This window comes from Myripristis murdjan, chromosome 4, assembly GCF_902150065.1.
Source record: "Myripristis murdjan chromosome 4, fMyrMur1.1, whole genome shotgun sequence".
Classification (NCBI taxonomy): domain Eukaryota; kingdom Metazoa; phylum Chordata; class Actinopteri; order Holocentriformes; family Holocentridae; genus Myripristis; species Myripristis murdjan.
In genome coordinates, this window is record NC_043983.1 from 27087413 (window position 1) to 27095206 (window position 7794).

A 7794-nucleotide genomic window follows, 5' to 3' on the forward strand; every position below is an offset into this window, starting at 1 on the left:
TCGTCTAAAAGATAAAACAGGCACATAGTCCAGTCATTTTATGAAAAAACCTAGGACAAATTGCAAGAGAAGCAAACTCAACTGATTTTGTATCCTCAGTTTGTCCTGAGTGAGGGGAAAAAAGTCCCAAGGAATCCCATTGGTGGAAAGTTTTGAAAATCACCTATTTATGACCACATATTACCAAAAAACACTGTTTTTAACACACAGGGGAAAGGGGTTCAACATTTTACTTTCAGATATCACTATAAAAATTCACAAGGTCATTACACACACAAAGACAAGAAAAAAAGTCAATTACAAGTTCTTTGAATTATTCTATTTACACATGCATATCACACATTATCTGATTTGATATGCGCTAATAAGGAATATAAGGAATAAATGCCAGAACAGATATTTAAACAGTGAATTAAAAGGTTACTATATATATAGTAACCTTTTAATTCACTGTTACATAGTAACCTTTTAATTCAAGGTTACTATATATATAGCAACCTTTTAATTCATTGTTTAAATGTCTCTTCTGGCATTTATTCCTTATATTCCTTATTAGCCCATATCAAATCAGCTAATGTGTGATATGCATGTGTAAACAGAATAATTCAAAGAACTTGTAATTGACTTTTTTTCTTGTCTTTGTGTGTGTAATCACCTTGTGAATTTTTATAGTGATATCTGAAAATAAATTTTGAACCCCTTTCCCCTGTGTGTTAAAAAGGCTGTTTTTTGGTAATATGTGGTCATAAATAGGTGATTTTCAAAACTTTCCACCAATGGGATTTCTTGGGACTTTTTTTCCCTCACTCACGACAAACTGAGGATACAAAATCAGTTGAGTTCTCTTGCAATTTGTCCTAGGTTGACCCCAATTTTGGCCTAAAATTACTGGACTAACAAACAGAAACGCAACTATGACCAAGTTGTAATTCGCTTTTCATCACAGCGCCATGTTTGGTGACATGATGTGAATAAAACGACATACAGGCCACACTGGATGTCTGGTTTTAATGTGTGCATATCACCTCCAACTAGCTGATGGAACGGAACCACATCGCACCATCAGGTGACAGCAAATACTGAATCTGTCTCCTTGGCAGAGGTCTGCACTCTACTGAGCGCATTTTCTAGTTATGACAACATTTTGCCACAAAGAGGGATTCGTCAGAGAAGGATGATTTAACATCTACTGTGCAACTCTTTGGAGTTTAGAGGTTCAAGGTTTTCATTAACGTCTCGTCTGTACTTCTGTGATTAGTCATTTCATAATCTTCAGAGGACGAGCTTGACACACTTAGCATGTGAACCTGCTAAAAGTGATTTCTCATTAAGCTGAAAATAAAGGTAGGTTAGACCTACATACAGTATAAAGACTCGAGGAGGGGTCAATCAATTATCCGTGTTGAGATTAAAAAGTTAACAATGCATGTGATGTTCCAAAAATAAGTCATGAATGTGCCTAAAGAAATTGGAAATCTTGTCATCACTTCCTGTATTTGTGTTGGATTGACTTCACACTTGAGTTTGGCACGGTACCAGTTGAACTAATGTCTTGATTTAGGTCAGGATGTGTTCTGGAGTTTAAAACACACGTTCACACCTATTCAAACAAACCAGAATTAGAAGACAAATGTACCAGAGGATGTTTTAGAGTGTTTTCCTGCCTGATACATTTAGTTTGTTTGAGGATAAATACAACATTTTAAAAAAGTGTAGAGTACCATGTAATACTTGCCTGCCCAGACACTTTGCTGCATGTCCTCCCTCTCTCTGCCCTGTCTTTCCTGTCTGTGTCTCTCCACTGTGACTGTCCAATAAAACAGAAATGCCCAAAAAGTAATCTTTAAAAAAAAAAGAAATGAAGCAGCTGATTGCTAAGGTTATTGAAAGGTGAACCACCGGTGTGAGCGAGCGAGCAGTATCATTATGTACCTTTCAGTCCAGCTGCTGCACAGACGTTCTGGGGCAATTTAGCCTCGAGCGTTGCTCATCTCTTGATCATCAGGACAGGGAGAAGGAATGACATGGGAATGCAGTTTAGGTTAGTTAGTTTAAGTAAAAGTTCAACTAGCCTTAACTAAATGAATCAAAATAAAAGGTCTGTGTACGAGTGATAACCAAATGTAAAGTATAGCCAAGAGGAAATGCTTTGAAGTGTCTCATCTGCATGTGATTAGCATTGTAAATGTTACCGTTTCTACAGCCAGTACATTCTGAAGCCGTCTGTTCGTGGAACTGCTGGTGTTTGCACGGCACACACACACACAACATAGCGCAGAACACAACACACACACACACCGCAACAACCCCCGACAGTTTGTTTTTCATGACACCATACAGTGGAAAATGGCTCAGCTCAAAGTAAACATGCTGTGCTGTACATCCCGCTCTGCATCTACAATTTATACTGTAAGCCCATCAGGAGTTTTGTTCATTTAGACTTTTCTGCTCCAAAGGAATAAATTTTGATACATGAAGAAATGAAAATGTTAAATTACATGTGGACCGCTGGGATGACGGATGAGATGATTGGTGATTTATCAGATTTCTACATGTGGTGGATTTAACCCTCAGTTTCAGGGTTTCAGATTAAAGAATGTAGTCTTACCGAAACTTTTTCTCAAACCTTTGGTCAACCACTGCGAACCATGTGAAAGAGAAGTTAATGTCATATTATACCATGGTCTGGGTGAATACTCGATTCTGATTGGCTGCAGGGTGTCCGTTAAAAAGTGTTGTAGGACACCTGTAAAAAAAAGTTCCAGTCAAATAGCCTGATTTTTCTAGATTATTGCGCTGGCTCAAACGCTAGTTGGTAACCGTGGCAACAGAAACTCAGAACATACTGCGACTGTTTTATGCGTCTGTCCAGTCGACTAAGGAAGGAGGGTTGCCAGTTTGAGGAGTTTGAGAGCCGGCATTAATCGCCACTTAAGAGAAACATCATTAGCGACACTGTGCTCAAGAGCAGTAATGCGGTTTTTAAGGCGATACTGAAGCGTCACAGAAAGAGTGGGAAAGACTTCGCAGAAGACTTTGCAGAAGCAACCGGTTCACGCCTCCGCGTCGTCCATTCATTTCTGATAATGGACACCTCATCGGGCATTATCCCTTACATGACTTCTGTGGAGCAGAGGCAGCTGTAGACTGTCAATGTTCAAATCCTCCTGATTCTGACTGAGAGGTCAAAAGGTTAGACAACTTTGAGAGAAAAAAACTGTGGTAATGTGATGTACTGTAAGTGATTTTACTTGTTAAAGCACTGGGCAACCTCACATTTGCATTCCCAAACGGCTGCAAGAATTACCATTTTGAATGTTGAGAACTTCACGACTCAGAGGTAAAAATAAATAAACTAAACTTCTGCTTCTGGTGAAGAAAAGCTCCAGCTATCCTTGGTGAGTCCAGCTCTCCCTGGACAGAGCACTCAATTACTCACTGCTGTTTACGAGACACCTTATTTTAAGTTTCAAGGCATAGGTTTCCTCCCAGTGATCATACCTGACACCAGAATTTAATTTAGGCAAATTGGGTGAATCTCAGTTGGCGTGGATGGGACGCTCTCGTCTCTCGTCTAGCAGTCCCACTTTGTGATTTAGGTTGATAATTCATTATTAAAAAACTGCAGAAATAGTGCAACTTCAACCTTGTCAGCACAAATGATGTCACTGTAGGCTATATAGGTATTTATCAAACTTATCAAATTACTTATTATATCAAAATAAACCCATTTTCCTCTTTTTGCAGCCTCTGCAGCTGCTTTTACAGTGGAATGCCCGTCTTATTTAGGAGGAAATCTTTTCTTGTTTAGGGAAAGACAGAACATCAGCTCCAAAGTCCCTGGACACTCATTTAGCCTGGCACTTTAACATGTACCCACACACACACACACACACACACACACACAAACCACAAATACACACACACACACACACACACACACACACACACATTCACAAAGGGCTATGTTCCTATCCCTCTTGGGATGTAATTAGAGGCTGGTCTGGTCCATCTGGGAGCCGCCTTACCACTCCCCATCACATACACACACACACACCCACACACACCCACGCACACACACACACATGCATGCACGCGCACACACACACACACACACACACACACACACACTCAGCAACAGACAGCACAGCAGTACAGTGTTGCTGAATGAGTCACAGAAAATATTTCAAGAGGAGCTCGGCAGTATAATATCCACACACACAAAAGGTCAGCTTGTACACCTAGACAGCCCCATTCTTCCCAGCTCTGAAGCAAAGGTCAAGCCCTCTCCTGGTCTCCTCGGCAACGCACACCTCAGGGAGGGAAACAAGGCATCCAGGACAGATAATAACCCACTAACAGACTGGTTAAGGGTCAGTTCTGATACACATTATGCCAGTGCACAGGAGAAGGGCTAAGGATCAGATAAAAAAAAAATATATATATCCCCCCGAGAAACTGGAGGCCATTATGTCTCCTCTGCAGGGACGCATCTGTCTTGTTTCACCACTTCCTGGTTCCTGATGATGTTGAGGGCCCCACAGTTTGCTGGCACTCCGGGCCGGCCTCATTAGCCAGCAGCAATTCTGCGACCCAGTGTTATCAGTCAGTGACAGCTTGAGCTTCAAGGAATCACCGCGACATAGATCTGGCCAATAGAGTCTGCGATAAAAATGAGCTCTCACTTCGTCAGACCCAGAGACGGACATTTGTGAACACAACAGTGAACACTTTGGTGTACATGCATCAGAATGGACAAATCCACTTTTGTCCATATAACCCTTGTTACAAATCTGGTGCACTGTTTCCATCGTGGACAAACTTGATAGAATAAGTATGAATATAATGACTGATATGTATAGATACCTAGACCATAGTGAGATCTGATTGGCCAGCAGGTGTGCGCAAAACTGTGTATTGCGTGCAAGGTTTCGCTCAACTTTAATCACCCTTCTAAATTAATCTGCTACCCAACTTGTAACCATAGCAACATTAAAAAGCACAATTGTCAAAGATTACTCATTATCAACTGTGGCAGCATCAATGGAATTCATTAAAAGAACTAAATGCACACCAATCCATACAGTATATCTATCTATCTATCTTTTCTTAAGGAGGAATATCCATAGAGATGGTGATGAAACGAAACCAACTATAACAGAACAAACAATTTTTGTTTCTCATACATATACGGTTTCAAATCATCATCACTGCCACCTGAAAACCCATCTCCAATTTTTGTTATTTCAATTTTTGTTATACTCCAGTGTCTTTCAAACCCCATATAGTAATGTGTTTTCATCAATCTAAAAGAGGCTGTTTTTCTTAGTTCCTGAAAAGTTGACATTTTGGAGATTGAAGGTTTTCCCCTGACAGCGACAATATGCTACAGTAAATGGCTTTTTTTTTTTTTTTATCCCCAAGTTTAATTTAATGGTAACAGATGAGCTCTATTTCTCATGATTAATGTGTGGCAGAGCAGTCATTAATTTTTTATAGCTTTTGTTCACATGATCATCTCGTGATGACATGCATCTCATCAAGAAAGCCAAACAAGGGATGAATTATTGCCATATTAGCCCATCACTTGACTAGCAAAAAGTCATTATTTTTAGATGGCATGTGTATCTCAGTAGGGAAACAGATTTAATACCTATTTTTCCCCCAAAGGATCATGTTGTCAGCGGTGAGTATTGCTGCCAGTTAAAATGCATTATTCCTATAGCAGAGAACATAACTGCTTGTTAAGGGATTGACCTGGGCTGTATTTCCTGCCAGCGCCATATTTTCCTTACTGCTGGCCCTACCGCTGAGCATCCTTAGCACAGGCAGTGTGGCTTATGTGACATTTGTGAACAGTCTGCTTGTCCTCTGGCTAGGCTTTGCCATTTCTGCTTCACACACCCATCACCTGTTTTGAATTTCCAGTTAGTGTATCATTTTCTTCAACATTAAAATTCAACATTTCTGTCACCCAATATCGACACATCAAATGACTAAAGACAGGCTGGAGAGAAGCTCATGTGTCTGTTCTGTACCGCCAATGTAAAGCGAATTTATTCATGATCTCTTTTTGCACAGCCAGCGCTTTTCCCAATGTTTTCACGCAGAGGCTCGTCCCATGCCATCTTCCGGAGCCCGTGACCTCCCGCGCCCAACGCAAGAGTCACTCGCTACTTCTCCCAGACCAACAACACCAGATCAGGTTTACGGTTTATCTCCGACTCATAAAACAGCTGCGATCCTGACTTGTCTGTTTTCTGTGACAATATGTGCAGATGAGGAGACAATCTGGCAATTATGGTAGCTGAGTGGTAAAGTGCTGTAATCAGATTGCAAATTCTAATTGTATACTGCATATTGTATTCCATGCAGCAGTTGTTTGAAATTCCAGTTTTAGCATAACTACGCGCTCCTTAACCTTGTCATCAGTAGAACTAGACAGTGCCTTGATTATATTTGGCATGTACTCAGTCTCAGTAGTTAACATTTAAACACAAATTCATCACAGGAAGGTAAAGGTTGGTTCAGACCTGATGTGCCGTAACACGAGGCTCCATGGATGGCTCACGATCTGAGGCATCAGTTTCAGCATCTAGTGTATTTTCTGTGAGTGTGTTGAACAAATTACACAAGAGAACACACTTGTAGACGGTCAAATATGCATCCCATCCTTGCCAACTCTTCTGATTTTCCTGCCCGCTCCTCTCCCGCTGTTCTCCCAGAGTTTCATTTCCCCATCCGCTATATTCGTTAAAAATAACGCCATGGTTGTGTCTGAACGGTCAGCATAATACATTAGGAAATACAGTCTGCATTGTTTCCTTATTGGCAGGTGTCTCTTCCAATTACGTCCATCTCCACTGAAAACACACTGAAAGAAAATGTGTTTTCTGTCAAATGCAAAACTCTGCTACAAGTGAAATTGTGTTTTTGAGTCTGTCTGACCATAAGAGCAATGCAGACTCAACCATGAAATTACATACTTATTCCATACATTTGACAGTTGCACAAGAACTGAGAAAGAGCTGAGACAGAGTGAGAGTGGGACGAGAGAGAGAGAGAGAGAGAGAGAGAGAATTCGCTTGCGACCTGCATGGAGAAATGTGCTTCTGGTGCAAACAACCAAGCTCCTGCTCACTTACACTTCTTAGTGCATCTTGACATAATTTTTTAGGCTTTGCAGATATGGAGTAAACACACACTGGAGTCTCCAAATGGCTGCTTACTGCTCAGTGGCCATCTTTAAAACTTTCATCGGGACTTATCACAGTTTTCAAGTTTCCTGTTTGGTTGTTTGGTTTTGCCCTTACCTTATACACTATATTACCAAAAGTATTCGCTCACCTGCCTTTACTCATACTATGAACTGAAGTGCCATCCCATTCCTAACCCATAGAGTTCAATATGATGTCGGTCCACCTTTTGCAGCTATTACAGCTTCAACTCTTCTGGGAAGACTGTCCACAAGGTTGAGGAGAGTGTTTATAGGAATTTTTGACCATTCTTCCAAAAGCGCATTGGTGAGGTCACACACTGATGTTGGTCGAGAAGGCCTGGCTCTCAGTCTCCGCTCTAATTCATCCCAAAGGTGTTCTATTGGGTTCAGGTCAGGACTCTGTGCAGGCCAGTCAAGTTCATCCACACCAGACTCTGTCATCCATGTCTTTATGGACCTTGCTTTGTGCACTGGTGCACAGTCATGTTGGAAGAGGAAGGGGCCCGCTCCAAACTGTTCCCACAAGGTTGGGAGCATGGAATTGTCCAAAATGTTTTGGTATCCTGAAGCATTCA